General features: G+C 36.9%; 1 long non-coding RNA gene across 2 annotated transcripts; it reads right to left on the bottom strand.

The window, feature by feature from the left end:
- Positions 1 to 8,207: 8,207 nt before the first annotated feature.
- Positions 8,208 to 13,950, bottom strand: LOC125243852. 2 transcript variants are annotated; one of them, XR_007179149.1, is made up of 4 exons: positions 13,544 to 13,950; positions 13,228 to 13,436; positions 9,410 to 9,554; positions 8,208 to 9,038 (listed from the first exon to the last, which is right to left on the bottom strand). It is a non-coding gene; the product is annotated as an uncharacterized LOC125243852 (long non-coding RNA). The 2 variants fall into 2 exon arrangements; XR_007179148.1 differs by having other exon boundaries at positions 8,208 to 9,554.
- Positions 13,951 to 18,091: the final 4,141 nt, after the last annotated feature.

Here is an 18,091-nt window from a genome sequence, read left to right as displayed (position 1 = left end):
TAACATAATGGCAGGTGGAATGTCATTGCTGGGTGTAATGCAGCTAAGTCCTGGTTGCTGTTTTAATGCCTTTCTAATTGGAGCCCACTCTCTGCCACAGTGTGCGGAAGGCAAACAGAAATGATTTGTAAAATAACGACTGCGGAACTAATAACTAGCCCTCGTCCTAATGTAAGGCTTTTTGTGAGGTGGAAAAAAACTGCGCGAGCCCTAATTGGGTTTGCCTCAAAAAGACGTTTTAAACTCATCATTTCATTTCACAGGCTTTTTATGTCACATTTTGCTGGAGAAGAAAAAAGTCGAAGAGAGAGCGCTTTCTCATCCATTTTGAGGTTAATGGTCAAGTTTCAAGCTTTTAAAACAGGGTGAAACCACGCTGAAAGGATTTGGGTTAATTAACTAGAAAGGTGTTTTACTTTTTTGCTTCTCTGGATGACTTTTCAAAGTGATATTTTCCCATGCCACACAAAAACAAACAAGCCATGGTTCCTCCTGAAAGGAACTTACAGAAACGGTGCGTGGCTCAGCAGATGATACACCACATTAGGTATTCTAAAACAAAATTTTTCCAACATTTTGCAGATAAAATGTCCTGAATACCTAGGCCTCACAAAGAGTTTGCCTTTTTATAATAATCAGCCAGTCTCCTCAGTCTAAAATCTGACGTTTACTATGAGTAGGGGTGTAACGATATATTGTTATATCGATATATTGTTATATAAAATTGCAACAATATGTATCAGTGATGTAATCAATATATGTAGGCCTATTGTGATATTCAATATCTTTTTACCAAATGTCTTAGAAGTAATAATAATCAAAAAGAGCTCTTTTTTATTTTGGCTTAAAGTGTTGTGAGTTCAGTATTGTGAATAGTATCGAATCGTGAAATGAGTGTATTGTTACACCCCTAACTATGAGTGTTAGGGTTTAAATAAAAGTAGCGATGCTACTAACTTAAGTGCTTACTTTACTTTTCATAACATCTCAGTATATAGCTAATTTTTCCATCAAGAATTTTTAGCCTATTATATTGCTCATGCAGCTGTCCTCCTGCCTGTGTTCCCCTGTATTGTTTAATTGACTCTTATTTTGAAGTTTAGTTTTGTTCCTGTGTTCTGTCTTCCTGTGTTTAGTTCCTGTTTCCTTTGTTTTCATTGCCTACCTTGTTAGTTTCTATCTTCACCTGTCCCTGGTTAGCCCTTGTGATCCCTGTGTATTTATGCTGCCTTCACGTGCTCTGGAATTATCGCAAATACGAGTTTCCTAGGTAAAAACTGCACGCGAACGCCCTCCGATTTCGATATTTCAGTTTTTTATTTCCTGTAATTTGTTGTGCTCCTGGTTTCTCTGTTTTGCATGATGTTCCTGATTCCCTTGTTTGGATTATATTCCTGTTCCAGGACTGGATTATCTGTGTTTGTGGCTTTTTATTTTCTTTTTTGGATAAACTGTGCTTGCATTTGTAATTCTTGCACCTCCTTGTCCCTGTTTACACGTTAGAAAAGGAAACTGAGGTGAAAAATAGATAAATAAATAAATAATTAATAAATTAAAAAGAAAAAAACATTTGTAGTTGCAAAAACATTATAGTACATTAATAGTACACTGCAATAGTACATTAATATGAAAATATTTATTTTAAAAAACTATTAAACAATTATAAAACTATAACTATTACAAATAATATTTACTGTAGTTAAATTATGCTTCATCACTATGCTTTCAATTCAGTTAATTATTTTCTAGTTTTACTGAAAACTGGTTTAAAATTAATAATTAATACATTTTAAATATTAAAAATATCAAATGAAAATAGTAGCTTTTACTGCATTTAGCTAATACTTTTTATTAGTAACTTGTGGCTAACATTTTTTTTAAAAGGAAGTTTGACTGTAATTGAATTCTTTTAAATGTTGAGTAGCATGATGTATAGCTGGTAGATTAAAATAAGCCTATATAAAACCTGGATTGGGTTGCTGGTGTGTTAAACCAAATGCACATCAGTGTAATATAGGTAGTACTATGCAGGAAGACTTCAGACGACTTCAGTTTATAAACAGCCCAAATAGAGCTCTCCGTCTAGCCTGCATTAGTGTCCTGACCTGCAGGTCCTGTTGAATCTCTGTCACATTGTAATAACCTGTCTTTTATCTTAAACACCTCCTCTCCCCTCAGGCCATGGTAAAGCACCTGCAAGCCTGACATATATCAAAAGATAATGGTAAAAGCTGGAAAATCTTTTTTATTGGAGTCTCCCTCCACTAGCAGGCAAGATGTGGCAAGGTGTACAAATTAGCCTCGGTTCTTTTCAGCTGTTTTACTCGTAGATAAACAATGTCCTTAAAAAGCCTATTCCTACCTTCCCTGCTACTCTGTTTTTTTAAGAGTTTGAAATATTATCTTGACAAAAATAGCTGAGGAAATAAGCCCAGGGTGAGAAAGTATATAATTCGTCTAGTGCTACTCTGTGTATTTGTTTAGTGAGAATGCTAATGAACAGGGGACAAACAACTTCGTAAAGCAGCATTCATCAATATCTGAAAACTATTGCTATATGTAATTTATTTACTCTCCAATATTCCTTACAAAACTCATTCAGATCATCACAATTTACTATGAATGATACAAAATACGCACATATTGCCAAGTTTAGTGCTCATCAGGTGTCACCTCATATATTCAAATCTCCTTTAGCAACAGTCTGCATATAATACTGTAAAGCAATACAAAAGAGATATGTATTATGATATCATGTCTCACAGCTGTATCAAACTGAAAGGGGTTAAATTAGGCTGTCTGCAGCCTGTAGCTATAGGTAAAAGCCACACAGTGGACAACATCCACATCCGAGTTCATCCGCTTTCACACACCTGCTCCAAAGCACAGCTGCAACACTCCTTCCACTCCACAGGAACTCACTTTCACAGATGCTTTAAAGTGGTAGAGCTAATCTGAGATCAGATCGAGCTTGACAGAATGGATGTTGCTCACTGAACGCTATCTATAAGACTGATCTGGATACAGTATAGCCTCAGGTAGCCGCCTCACCTTAAAATACCTATTTTATATACCAGCGTCTCAATTTCCCTGCCAAACATCTGCTTCCGAGTTCTTTAACTACCCCCATTATGGCTAATTACATGAGATTTTATCTGAGGACCGACTCTTAAAGTTCACTTACGTCTCGCCTGCGTACAAGCCAATGGGCCGAGAAGTCTGTGTGTGTTAACATGAGCCTTATGCGACAGATGAGAGAGAGTGACATTAGGGGACGTTCAGAATGGCAGAAATGCCCGCTCCAGCTGGTAGTGATGTCTGTGCCAAATGTTTGTCGATGCGAGCAGCTTGCCGGAACATGGCAGTAGAGACCTGCAAGGCCTCCACATCGACCAGCTCAAAGCTACAGGACATCAGCTGTTGAACCCAGATATTTACTCACTGCCCAGATGGACTCATACAGGCATTAAATATAGGGAAAAAATACTGGACATCACAGGGATAACCGGGTGAAACGGCATGTTTTACAAGAATTACAGCTTGAACAAAGATATGAAGAATGTCTATATGAGTTGCCGTTACCTAGACTGTGTGACCATTGGTTAGCACCACTTTGTTAAAGGTGCCATCGAATGAAAAATTGAATTTATCTTGGCATAGTTGGAAATGACATACAGTGAGTCTCAAACTCCATTGTTTCCTCCTTCTTATATAAATCTCATTTGTTTATAAGACCTCCGAAGAACAGGCGAATCTCAACATAACACCGACTGTTACGTAACAGTCGGGGTGTACGCCCCCAATATTTGCATATGCCAGCCCATGTTCAAGCCATTAGACAAGAGCAAAACGTCTGGATGTGCACAGCTGAATCATCAGACTAGGTAAGCAAGCAAGAACAATAGCGAAAAATGGCAGATGGAGCAATAATAACTGACATGATCCATGATAACATGATATTTTTAGTGATATTTGTAAATTGTCTTTCTAAATGTTTCGTTAGCATGTTGCTAATGTACTGTTAAATGTGGTTAAAGTTACCATCGTTTATTACTGAAATCACGGAGACAAGAGAGCCGTTGCAATTTTCATTTTTAAACACTTGCAGTCTGTATAATTCATAAACACAACTTCATTCTTTATAAATCTCTCCAACAGTGTGTAATGTTAGCCCGTTAGCCACGGATCACAGCCTTAAACTCATTCAGAATCAAATGCAAACATCCAAATAAATACTATACTCACAGGAATCGATGTATGCATGATGAACACTTTGTAAAGATCCATTTTGAGGGTTATATTAGCTGTGTGAACTTTGTGTTTGCTGTTTAAGGCAGTTGAGAGCTCTCGGGGACGGGGGAGTGGGAGATTTAAAGGGGCCGCACGCCCTGGAAGGTGAAACTGGATAAATCTGAAAACGGTGTCTTTGCGTTTTCTTGTGGACAGCCTATCCGTATATTTTGTGAAACGATGATGTCATCACCCCACGTGTCGACCCTAATCAGATGCCGCTAACAGCACAAAACAGCAACAACAACAATAGCAGACTCTAGATGCTTGTGTTCGTGCTGCAGAAGCTACTGAGCCAAAATAAAGCGTTATTTCTAAGCTTTACAATAGTTTGTATACAGCGTACAAGGTTTATGCGCATGCTCCAAGTCTTATTCGCTGTTTTTAAGTGTATCTCTGTGACAGAATTATAGCACCAAATACTGGTAATGGCATGTAATGGCATGTATACTACATCGTTTTGAGTCATTTCAGTGGTTTCATGTGGACGCAGATATTTCTTGAGACGAGGAAAAAAAAAGATCGGATTGGATAAGCTCCGGCTTCGTGTGGACGTAGCCTTATTTAATTATATTGAAATAATATTCATTTAAATGCTTAAAAACACTAAAAATAAAAATATATATGCACTGTAAAACTCAAGTTCAAAGTATTCAAAACATTTGAGGAAACTTATTAACTCAAAACATTTATGTAAACTAACTAACATAACAGAAACCCAACAACACAACGTAAAACACTAACTGATGTCTCCCTATGTTAATCTTGTGCAAAAACACAAAATAACACTTAATTTCAACATTTATTTTCCTTAGTTATAAAGTCTGATGCAAAGCATACTGGGAATTAGAAATCTGCTGTAACTCAATCACATTAAGTTCAGCTTACTACAATCAAATGTTGAGTTCATACAACTTTTTTCTATTAAGTATAATGAACTTTCATTATTATTTGTGTGAAACGAACTAATTTAATTACTAATTTAATTGATTTCACTGTTCAGTTTTACAGTGTGGATGTGTAACATTAAACTGACATCATATTTTGCAGTCGGTTGGGCTGACAACACTTCTTAAAAGTTAGTGAAAAACTAAACTGTAGTAGTCCCACCCTATGAGCGTGTGATGGGGAAAGAAACTCCCAGAAGCAGCCAGAAATCTTGTTAGTTCATTTGGCTAATGGTGGCCGCGTGAAATATTGAGACTGGCTTTCATTAAGGCAGGGCTGTTTTATTTGCCAACGTATAGCTCGGAGGACTGCCTGTTGAGTTAGCAGGGCAGCTCCATCTCGAGTCTGCGGATGAAGCAGAGAGCGGCGCATGAGAAATGATAGGAAGGCGTCTGAACAGAGCGAAATCAAAGGGAATCTAGTGTAGTACTTCACTGAGCACCGATTCCTGAGGTGGGTGATGTATGAATGTTTGATGAATCTACCACCATCTTTGCTGGAGCCTCCCCACACACGCGCAAGATTGAGTGCTCAGGCAGAGGTTTTGATAGGCATGCATAAGAGGGACGAGGATGAAATACCCTCGCGCGCACACACGTTCGAAGGCGCACACACACGCGGAGCGCTCAGAGCCATCGGGAGGGGGCGTGGAGGTAGGTATGTAGAAGGATTCGGGCTGTCAGTTGCCAAGATGAGTGCTGACAATCAGTCAGTAGGAGAACAATGTTTCCTGTCAGTAAGTACTCTAATCACCTCACTACAGTTTTAGTTAAACTGCTTTCTGCGCGCGCGCCTGACACCCAAACCGCTGTTCAAAGACTACCCTGAGGGTGGGGAAGTGGAGGGGGGTAGTCAGCACCAAGACAGGTAGGAAAGAGGGAAACAAACAACTGCATTTTCACCTCTCGCCGTTTTCAAAGCGCGCGGGAGGGTTGCGAACGGCACGAAGAGAGAAAAGCGGCTCGCGCTGCCTGCTTTACTCCAGCAGGTAGTGCCTGTCAGAACACATCGATGTCTACTAATTGGGTCATTTTTGATATGAGGACGGCGTGCCAGCGTATTGATGGGGGAGTGATCGGGGAGCCAAGCGCCTGTGAGGCCGCTCTGGCACGCGATCAAAGCCGGCGCGAACGCCGCCTGCAGACAATCTGGCACGGGCCGGGCACTGCCAGGCGCAAGAGCATCTGAATACAGGCCCGGCGCCCCTGCTGCAGTCACAGGAATGTAATTTGTTACATGGGCATTTCGGAGCTGTTGAAAGAGGAGAGACTTAATCCACATGTGTAGTATGAAATTGGTGGTTTTGTACCAGTCTATTCCCCCAAACAACCGCTTCTATCCCTTCCAATGTCTCAAATCCCCCCAGGAATGACCACGCTGTTTAGGCTGTGAAGGCGGACAGAAATCTCTAATCTGTACTCGTTGCTTGCTTTGACAAGATTTCGCTCTTTTTCTGTGTTTGTGTATGTGTCTATTGGAGATTCTGAAGGCTGGAGCGAGTGATGTAGAAAGGGAAAAATACCCCAGGAAGTGCGCGCTATCATCCTCTCAGCATCCGTCCATCCCCCGTCATGTTAAAAAAGACAGGAAAACACACCTCCCTCCTGCACTTGTTTGTTTGCGGAGTTGGTTTTTTTCTTTCCCCAACTTCAGTGAGCATGTCTAGGCTACCTTCTTGTTCTTGATTACACATTTGAGACATTTGTTTATCCTGATTTTTTAAAATGTTTGTAATGAGGAATTTTTATATATATATATATATATATATATATATATATATATAGTCAAACCAATATTTTTTCAGACAACTCGAACATTTCATTAATTAATATAGTTTATTCAGTAATAGTTTAAAAAAATGGTAATAAAATATGACAAGCTCTTGGAGTTAAACTGTGTCAGAAAAAATAAATCTTAATTATGTCAGATAACACTTCAGCAAAACATGGTCAGGTGTCCGAATAAAGTGACAGAATAATTTTTGTTTCCAAATTTTTATCACTTTTATTGGTAGTCCACTGTATGAAGTATTTTTGGGTATAATATGTCACAGTTTACTTTATTTTGCTATCCTCACTTAAATGAACTATAGTGTCCTGCACTGACTAGTAAAAATATATATATTATATATATATATATATATATATATATATATATATATATATATATATATATATCTTAATCTTATACATCTGTATTCAGTGATGGGCAGATTACTTGCAAATTGTAGTCTGTTACTGATTACAAATTAGGCCTACATGATGAAAACTGTAGATAGTAGCCTAATGTAATCTGATTACTCATTTTAGGTAATGTATTCTGACTAATTTTAGATTACTTTTGACATAACTTGTTTATCACTTAGACTTAAATGGGATTGTTGTGTACCTTCTTTGTTATCAACAACATGAAATGCATTAAACATTACATATGCCAGGGTTTCCCAAACTAGGGTTAATAAAAGAACTGCTGGGGTATTGTGTAAGTTGATGAAAAGCTAATGATTAATTAAATCATATATCTAAAATTAAAAATATTTGAAATTGAATTTCAAAATAAAATAATTGAACACAAAAAAATATATATTTGTTTACCTGCATGTCAACGTGTGATCCCATATCAACTGTGAACATGTAAATGTGTTGTTCAATTATTATAAAAATAACATGTAGTTAAATAGTTAACTGAATAGTGTTTTACAGCTACAGTATATACAGTATACAGTATAGCAGTGTTTAGTAACTTGCATAAAATTAAAAAAAAAAAAAATAATATAATTACAAGTCCCAAATTTTTGGAATCCGATTACATAATCAGGATTACAAGTAATAAGTTACTACCCAGCACTTCTCATAATGAATGTCAACAACTGTCTAATTTATCATCAAAATCCATACTTAATTCATAGTTAAATCTCCTAAGATAAAAAAAAAGGAGCAATAAAATTGTTATGGGATATTAGCGTTATGTTTGTACAACTATATATTTTATACAACAGTGCAAATAGATACATATACATGCAGTACATAAAATTGTCATTAGTATAATAATTACATATATACAAATCAAAAACTAATAATATGTTCAAACAAATTACATAACATTCATATCTATATTTTTATAAAATAAAATAAAACAAAACAAACTGCATTTATTCATACCTTTCACATATTTCATATTACTAAAACTACTTCTTGTCAAAGACTTGCTATTCATTTAAGATTTCATGCTAATCTTTTATTTCAATTAACTACCTTATGTTATCTCCTATGTGTCACCCACGTTAATAGCCTGTCTGGTTGGGAAAAATCTGGGACAACCACTTTAATTTTACTTATATTTATGTTACATTCACAACATTGTAATGTGAGTAGATTCCAGTTTTTTAGATTAGTTAGATCTTTATATTTCCCACCGGGGTCCTGTTTAAGCAATAATAAGATTAAGCCTCCTTGCTGCGTATCTGACAGTCTAGGGTTGTTTGTTTATTTGTTTACATGGTGTGTCTGTCGCAATCTGGCTCCAACACCATACTGAAGCAGTTCCAGTTGGGTAATAACTGTGGGGCAAACTCCCACACCTCCAGAAAGAGTCTCACTTCTCTATCTTTCACACATACACACACATGCACACACACACACACACATCTATTTGAGTCCAGAACAACTCTAAGACCCTTCTCCAGACCTCAGGAAACCTCTTACTGGCCAACAGAGCAGAAGACAAAGGACAACTTCTCTCCCCATGCCAAGATGAATCACGCCTCAGCCTCATACATAAATCATGAGATCCGGAGGAGTCTTTAAGAGAGAGACAGAGATAGAGAGAAAGACAGACAGAGTCAGAAAGAGGGAGAACCCAGAGGATATTTTGCCACTCACATTCATCCACACTGTTTTGGGTGAGTTAGATCCACTCTATATATATATATATATATATATATATATATATTGAGGGGGGAAAAAAGAACAAATAAACAGGTGCAAAGGAAATCCCTCCGAGAGGACCCCCAAAAGTGTGTTTGAGCTTGTGCATTTGCTTCCACGTGTACTCATAAGTGCATGTGTGTGTGTCCACGCACAAACAAGTGGGGGCTTTAAATGTATGGGATATAGCAGCTCTTTGTGTTTGGAAATCCAAAGCAAAGCCAGCAGCACTGGGAGAAAAGCACCTGTTCAAAGGGACCTAAAAAGCCAGTGCAGTCCTCAATAGTCTCCATAAGGCCTGCTGAGATGCTGACTGAACTGCCCAGATCTCAGAGAGCTCTCTTTCCTCTTTCATCACTTCTACCCCATACGCTGCCATCTCCACCAGACCTGCAGAAAAAGTGCACCAAAAAACACGCTGAGGTGACCTCTAAGACCTTATGCTGGCAAATTTACACTGACTAAAATAGTCTTAAATAAAGTGCTAACAGTATAAACAATATAAAATAATATAATATAAATGTTATAATTATTAAATTCGATAATTATTAATACTATTTCTAAATCTATACACATTTGAGGTATAATATTTAAATGAAAAACAATTATAGGTCTCTGAAGGTATTAATATGGTTATTTGTTTTTTCAAATGTTATATTTTATATGTTTATTATAAAATATAATAAAATATAAAATAAGATACCATTAAAAAAGCAATATCCCGAATTAAAGATTTCTTTAACATCTTAATTGTAAAAGCCAAATCTCCAAAGCACTGGCCGAGATGAAGCTGTTCTCTGCGAGTACACGAGCATTAAACGGCCGCTGACGGCCGTAAGAGCCTCGCAATCTCCAAAAACGTCTAAACAAATTGTAAAATAGGCGCTATGATTAAATATGAGTCACATATTTCAGGTCTTAAAAGGTTAGTTCACCCAAAAATGAAAATTATGTCATTTATTACTCACCCTCATGTCGTTCCACACCCGATATTTTTGATAAAATCCGATGGCTCAGTGAGGCCTCTAGCAACGAGAATAAAAATTATTCTCGTTGCTTCATAACATTAAGGTTGAACCACTGTAGTCACATGAACTGTTTTAAATATATCTTATAGCTTTCTGGGCGTTTGAAAGTGTTAATCATCTTGCTGGTAATAGAGGCCTCACTGGGCCATTGGATTTTAGCAAAAATATCTTAATTTGTGTTCCAAAGATGAACAAAGTCTTACGGGTGTGTAACGACATGAGGGTGAGTAATTAATGACATAATTTTCATTTTTGGGAGAACTAACCCTTTAATAACTATATTCTCACCTTCGTGGTACAAGTGTATTATTTGTAAAAGATATGGTGAATTTGCTCAGCCGTCATGACAGTCACTTCAAGTGGAGTGATAAAAACGGTGAATATATATATATGTGTGTGTGTGTGTATTATTTTGGTATATTTTATATGTAAAATATAACATTTATATAAAAATAATTATATTCAATTATAATTATAATATCATTATAATCTCTGAAATTTGTACATATTAAATATCATATTTTAATATACGTACATGTAAGCATTTTAATTTTTTTCCTAATGCTGCTCAGCCATGAAGCAGAAGACCTGGCCAGAGCTTGGAAAGTGGCAGCAAAATAAGTCAGACTAGGCTTCTTCTATCTAGTATAGTGATAGAGCGCTCAGAAACAGGAAGACAGAGGTCAGTAATGGAGAGTGGTTGGAAAAGACAGAAAGATACAGAAAGACTGAGAGAAAGGAAACCTGCACTCTTTCCGGAAGTATTACATCATCCAACATCATTTCCTCACAATCAATGTTTCTCTTTTTACTGACCCTATTTTTAAAACTTTGAGCATCTCCAAATTCCTTCATAGTAATTGCTAGTCAATAGTCTTTGCCAACAGCACCATCATTTATTATGTGGCACCAAAGTTCTTTGTTTCAGAAAAGAAGGTCTGATTGGGAAGTTGCTAATTACACTGTCACAGGGCTATCAGTGTGTTCCCACCTCATGGGAAGTAAAGTGCAGCCTCCTGAGGGACCCTCATAATGGGGAGAGTGGTGCTATCACCTCGGGGGCTGAAGTGACAGGGTGTATGGATGTCAACGCCAGTTTGGTATGAGGTGTCTGACTGAGAGTACAGTTCATAGCGGGTCTATGACATCAACCCATCATCACCGTCACCATTCTTACAGTTCGCAGCCGTTCGTGCACTGCAGCGTCTGTGATGAGTATAATCATCGCAGACTATCATACGCTCCTGCCCAGCCAGAAGACATATACTTGAAGAAACAAGAAACCTCAGCTTAAAATACAGCAGCTCACAGACAACTGGGAGATCAGAGGCTTGAGTTACTAGGTTAAATTGTAATATCAAGCTAACTAGGAAACAGCAAAGAAAGTACATATAAGTGGATTATTCAATTTGAATGTTTTCTCCCATCAGTTAAATGAGCAGAGACAATGTAAAAATTCACATCACCAAGTCATTTTTGATATCAGGCTGCCTAGTGTCTTATCTGTTACTGAATTGTTTTAAAGGGGTGGTTGATTATGATTTCACTTTTTTTAACTTTAGTTAGTGTGTAATGTTGCCGTTAGAGCATAAACAACATCTGTAAAGTTACGACGCTCAAAGTTCAAAGAGAGATATTTTCTTTTAAAGAATTCTCTGTTTAAGGACTACAACAAATGACTACAACGAGCTTCTTCCCGGGTTGGTGACATCACAAAGCATAACATTTACATAAATTAAATAAATTAAATTTTTACTGATTGTGTAATAAAGAGGCCATATTATGCCCTATATTACAAAGTCTTAATTTTGTTTTGGGGGTCTACAAGAATAGGTTTTCATGCTTTAATGTTCAAAAAAAAAATAATAATAATAATCGCAAATTTTACATTTGCAGCACCTCTCTTCCCAGTCTGTCTGTAACTGTTTATTTCCAGTCTCTATGAAGCCCCTCCTTCCAAAAAGCGCAATGTGCTCTGATTAGTCAGCTGGACCAGTGTGCTGTGATTGGTCAACCGTTTCAAACTTGTTTCGGAAATGTCACGCCCCCTTACCATAACCACAAATTTCAACACACCCCAGGCCTTAACCCTTTTTGTGTGTGTCTCTGTGTGTGTGTGTGTGTGTGTGTGTGTGTTTGTGTGTGTGTGTGTGTGTGTGTGTGTGTGTGTGTGTGTGTGTGTGTGTGTGTGTGTGTGTGTGTGTGTGTGTGTGTGTGTATTCCTTGGGCGCAAATTATTTAAATGAGGGATATTGTGACGTGACGAAACAAGGCTTTTCAGGGAGTTCAAAATCTTACTGATATAGAGAATAACTCCCTTTGCAGAGGACTTTGTGCTTTGTAAGCTTTTTCATGGTCAAACAGCAACATTAAACACTAAAGAAAGTTGAAAATGTTAAAGAAAAACTTATTCCGGTAGCATTTTATTTTACAGTTCATTCCCCATGTTTATACTATGTACTTATTACAGCAATTATAATAACTTTAATAACACTGGGTACTAACCCTGAACCTACACCTAAACCTAACCTTAACCCATGCGGTTACCTTATTCACAGTATTTAAGTATACTGTAAGTACATGTAAGTACACATACTGTAAAATAAAGTGCAACCCTTATTCCAATCTGCAGATTATGTTAAACATCTCACAAAAGTTGCTGTTTTGTCTGGTTTAGATGTTGTAGTAAGCACATGTGATATTTAAGTTTTTTTGACAAACATAACAGGTATCGCTATTTTGGTTACTTTTAATTTTAGATGTTGTTTCTATAACATTTTTAAAACACTGTACTGCAACATTACCTAATTGAAACCAAAATACAACATTGTGAAAGGTTATAAAAAATGTTTTGTGTTTGCTGGGTTCAGATAGGCTACTCCCCAATATCAGTTTCTTGCAAAAATTATTTACTTACAATAAACTTGCAGCTCATATATAGCAAATTTGTGCCACAGGGGTTTTCCAGACCACTATATTTGTGTAAAAGACTGATACGCCACAGAACAAGTATGCAGAGCGGTCCATGTGCAAACCTGATTTACTGCCATCCGCTGCCACCTCCAGCGGCCAGGCGGTGAGAAATGAAGGGATTGAAGTGGAGGGCCGTGTATAGGGATCGATGGTGGGGGAGGCCAATAAGAGCTCTCGCCCCACAGACATGCTGGTGGTACCGTGATTCTGCGGGTAATCAATCTACTCCGCAGGCCGCCCAGTCCAGCGAACAGCTTTGTTGCGCAGGACCCTGTGGAGTCATGGGGGGAATCTGCTTTATTAAGACTCATTTGTCCTCTAACAAGCCACAGCGGTGGACAGGTGATAAAACACCACACCACAAACACATATGATTACCGTCATCATCGCCAGCAATGTCAGTGCAGCCACCGTCTCCCCCCCGTGCTGGTTTATTTTGTTGTGGCAGCTCACGTAACTGAACACAAAACAACGCAATACACAATCTACGGAAGAAAAAAAGTGCCATTAAAATCATTGTGCAAATTATGGATTTTTTATGTATACACTACTTGGAGACAGTAAGTTTTTTGTTTTTAAACAAATTAATACTTTTATTCAGCAAAGCATCCTAAAAAATCTATATTAAAAAAAGATTTCTGCAAAAACATTAACAGCACAACTATTTCAACAGTGATCAGAAATATTTCTTGAGCACCAATTAGAATGATTTCTGAAACATCATGTGACACTGAAGATTGGATGCTGAAAATTCAGCTTTGCAATCACAGGAATAAATGACATTTTAAAATTGTTGTTTTTAATTGTAGTGATATTTCACAATATTACTGTTTTTTTTTGGGGGGGGGGGGTATTTTTTATCAAATAAATGCAGACTTGGTGAGCATAAGAGACTTCTTACAACAACATTATAAAATTAATCTTTAAATAAATGTATTTGCATAAAATAACAAAATAAAAACAAGTGGCATAAATTTTAAAGCACACTCTACAATCCATATGAAACTATAAATATATCATTCAAAATGTATGGTTGGCAGAAACATGTTAAACATATTTATTGCTATGAACTTAGTTCATAGAAAACGTAATTTCCTAGAATGCTTTTGCCCAACCCTGCTCCCCAGATAACGTCTGTTCACAAGTCAAAATTTGCCATCTGCTGAAAAGTCATACAGTATATTTAAAAAAAATAAAAACTACACTCTAAAAAATGCAGGGTTAAAAACAACCCAAGTTGGGTTGAAAAAGGACAAACCAAGCGATTGGGTTGTTTTAACCCAGCAGTTGGGTTAAATGTTTGCCCAACGTGCTGGGCAGTTTTATTTAACCCAACTATTGTTTAAAATTTACTGTATGGGTGGCTTGAAATGAACCCAAAATCAGATACATAAAAATCAGATACATAATTACTAGAGGCAACAATAATCAAATGGTGAACATTTATTAAAGCAATTTAATAAATGCTTGTTTAATTGTTTTTCATAAAACTTATGAATACAAGTTAATTTCCAACATATTTTGGGTTCATTTTAAGCAAGCAATAGAGTCATTTTTAAACAATAGTTGAGTTAAATTAAAGTAAACATTTAAATTTAACCCAACCACAGGGTTAAAACAACCCAAAAGCTGGGCTTGTCCATTTTCAACCCAAATAGTTTTAACCCACCATTTTTTAGAGTGTATTAACTATTAAAACATTTATACTTTTCAACAGTGTTAATAATACTGTTAAGGAACTTTGACTTTGCTTGTGGGGCCACAGCTATAATAAAGAGGGCCAGACACCCCAAAACCCTTTATAATACATATACACCTTGGAGGATTTTAAAATGAACATTGAAATATTATGGTACTCTAAGACAGATTTATACTCCGGGTCCATATTTCTGTGAGTTTGACTATGAATACTTAATGATGACGAAGACCTAATCATGATGACCTGCTCGTATTGCAATACAAAGAGAGCAAGCGAGAAAGAAAAACTGAAACTAGACGAACAGCAAAAACTATCCCCAAGGGCCTTTTTTACAGTTAAATGAAATAATTAGAGCCAACTCCCCTGTGGAAGCACTTTTTAAAATTCATTTTCAAGGAAATAATTAGTTTTTTGTAATTATGTGTGTGTGTTGCATCTTTAATCTTTAATCATTGGGAGGCAGCCCCCTTTGGGCTGTAAGGTGTTACCATACACCTATTTTTTTGAAACACATGTAGTTTCGCCGAATGTCCATGAGGAGTGCCAAAACATTGACTTGAATATGAGGGATGCATACCAATGCTGGAGGTGACCAGCCATCATGTACCTGTGCTTGAGGAAGCCTTTGCTTAATTGGGCCACAAGGTTCAGAGGAAGTCCCTTTTGTGGCGAGAGAAATATTAATTATATACAACCCTTTCTGACTATCGATGCAGCAAAAATCTCAATAGAGCAAGAGTAAGAATAACCTCATTTAGCCTTATGGGTAATTTCATATTTATATGACAGGGATAAAACAGAGCAGGCAATTCAAGAACAACTGTGCAAATAAATCAATATTATCTTAACTAAACAAAGTTAGCAAGCAAATCTTAAGAAACATACTGTATGCTAACTAAGTGCTAATGCAACAAAATACATGTTGCACAAAAAAAACATAAATCACATCTCAATTCTTAGTACTGGCCATAGAGGGCTTGAGAGCCTTTGTTTGTATGTTCATAAAACCCTCCTCATACACAAACTGCACTTTAAACAGGACACAGCATTAGCGGTTAAGCCCTGAGATTGGATGCGAGATTGCCATCGGCGGTTTAGTTTATGCTTGGCCACAACATCTACTGCGTAACGTCTTTCCTTAGAGCTCTGAGCTCCCAGGCACTTGTATTAATTGAGCTAGTAATTGAACAGTTGTCTTCATTAGTTCTGGTCCCCTGCACACGAGTCTTGGTTCCGGGATTACCAGAGATGTGTTTGCATGAGGAAGAGGGGGTTGAAGCCCTGAGGTGGATTTACAGAGAGGGTTTCAAGCTCACACTGTTGGATTCTGTGAGAGAAATGAGAGATGACCAATGTGTTCATCCTAGCAACCAGAGCTAATCCTAACAAAAAACATGAAATGGAATTGCAGAAGCAATCAATATAATCAATCACCAAACACCACAACAACGAAATATATAGTTATATATAGTGTTTATGTTATATGAATACATCTAGACTATATGTCTGGTTGTTGCCTACAAATGATTCTTTGAGCTGGATGTTTTCAATGAATCAATTAAACCAATTCACAAAACATATATGTTTTTGATTCACTGGTTATTGCTAACAAATCATTTTTTGAGTTAGATGGTTTCGGTTAATCATATGAATCGGTTCACAAAACCATTCTGAATGATTCATTCACTTGTTAGCACTATCAAACCATTCTTTTGAGTTGTATGCATTTCAATAAATCGATTGAACTAATTCATAAAACCAGTCTGAACAAATTGTTCAGTGGTTGTTGCTAACAAGTTTTTGTTGCTTTCAAATTTTGAATTGACTAAACCAGTTTTGTTCACTCGTTACTGCTAACAAATGATTCTTTGAATCAGACGTTTTTAATTATTTTATTTAACCGATTCACAAAAACTATCTGGGGTGCGTTTCCCAAAGCCAACTATGGGTTCCATTGTTACAAATAGAGTTCAACAGAACCATAGTTAGCTAACGATGCTTTTGGGAAATTATTCATTCACTGGTTATTGCTAACAAATTGTTCTTTTTAGTCAGATGGTTTCAATGAATCATTTCAATTGGTTCATAAAAGCAGTGTGATTGATTTGTTTACTGGTTAATTCTTTTTGAGTTGGATGTTTTCAATAAATCGATTGAACCAATTTATAAAACACCAGTCTGAATGATTTATTCACTAGTTAATGGCCTCAGTGAATCAATTGAACCAGTTCACGAAACCGCTGAATCATTTTTTTGAACTGGATAACTGAACATGAAAAAACAGTATACAACCCAAATTGGGATGTTTTTTAAATTTGAATAAAATGAAAACTAAAAGACTTTCAAATCACATGAGCCAATATTTTATTCACAATAGAACGTAGATAACATAAATGTTTAAATGGAGAAATTTTACTCTTTTATCCACTAAATGAGCTTATTTCAAATTTGATGCCTGCTACAGGTCTCAAAAAAGTTGGTGCGGGGACAACAAATGGCTGAAAAAGCAAGAAATTTTGAAAAGATTCAGCTGGGAGAACATCTAGCAGCTAATTAAGTTAATTGATATCAGGTCTATAAAATTATTAGCTATAAATGGGATGTCTTAGGCAGAGTCTCTCAGAAGTAAAGATGGGCTATCTGTGAAACAGTGCGTAAAAAGATTGTGGAAAACTTTAAAAACAATGTTCCTCAACATCAAATTGCACGCTTTGCAAATCTCATCATCTAGAGTGCATAACATCATCAAAAGATTCATAAAAACTGGAGAAATCTCTGTGCGTAAGGGACAAGGCCGAAGACGTTTATTGGATGCCCATGGTCTTCGGGCACTCAGATAACACTGCATCACTAATCGGCATGATTGCATCAATGACATTACTAAATGGGCCCAGGAGTACTTCCAGAAACCATTGTCGGTAAACACAATCCGCCGTGCCATCTGCAGATGCCAACTAAAGCTCTATCATGCAAAAAGGAAGCCATATGTGAACATGGTCCAGAAGTGCCGTCGTGTCCTGTGGGCCAAGGCTCATTTAAAATGGACTGTTTCAAAGTGGAAAAGTGTTCTATGGTCAGACGAGTCCAAATTTGACATTCTTGTTGGAAATCACGGACGCAGTGTCATCCAGGCTAAAGAGGAGGGAGAGCTTCCAGTATGTTATCAGCATTCAGTTCAAAAGCCAGCATCTCTGATGGTATGGGGGTGCATAAGTGCATGGGCAGCT

Source organism: Megalobrama amblycephala, linkage group LG13 (genome assembly GCF_018812025.1).
Source record: "Megalobrama amblycephala isolate DHTTF-2021 linkage group LG13, ASM1881202v1, whole genome shotgun sequence".
In the NCBI taxonomy this organism is placed as follows: Eukaryota; Metazoa; Chordata; class Actinopteri; order Cypriniformes; family Xenocyprididae; genus Megalobrama; species Megalobrama amblycephala.
The sequence above is the reverse complement of the archived record's forward strand: the minus strand, read 5'-3'. Positions and strand labels throughout refer to the sequence as shown.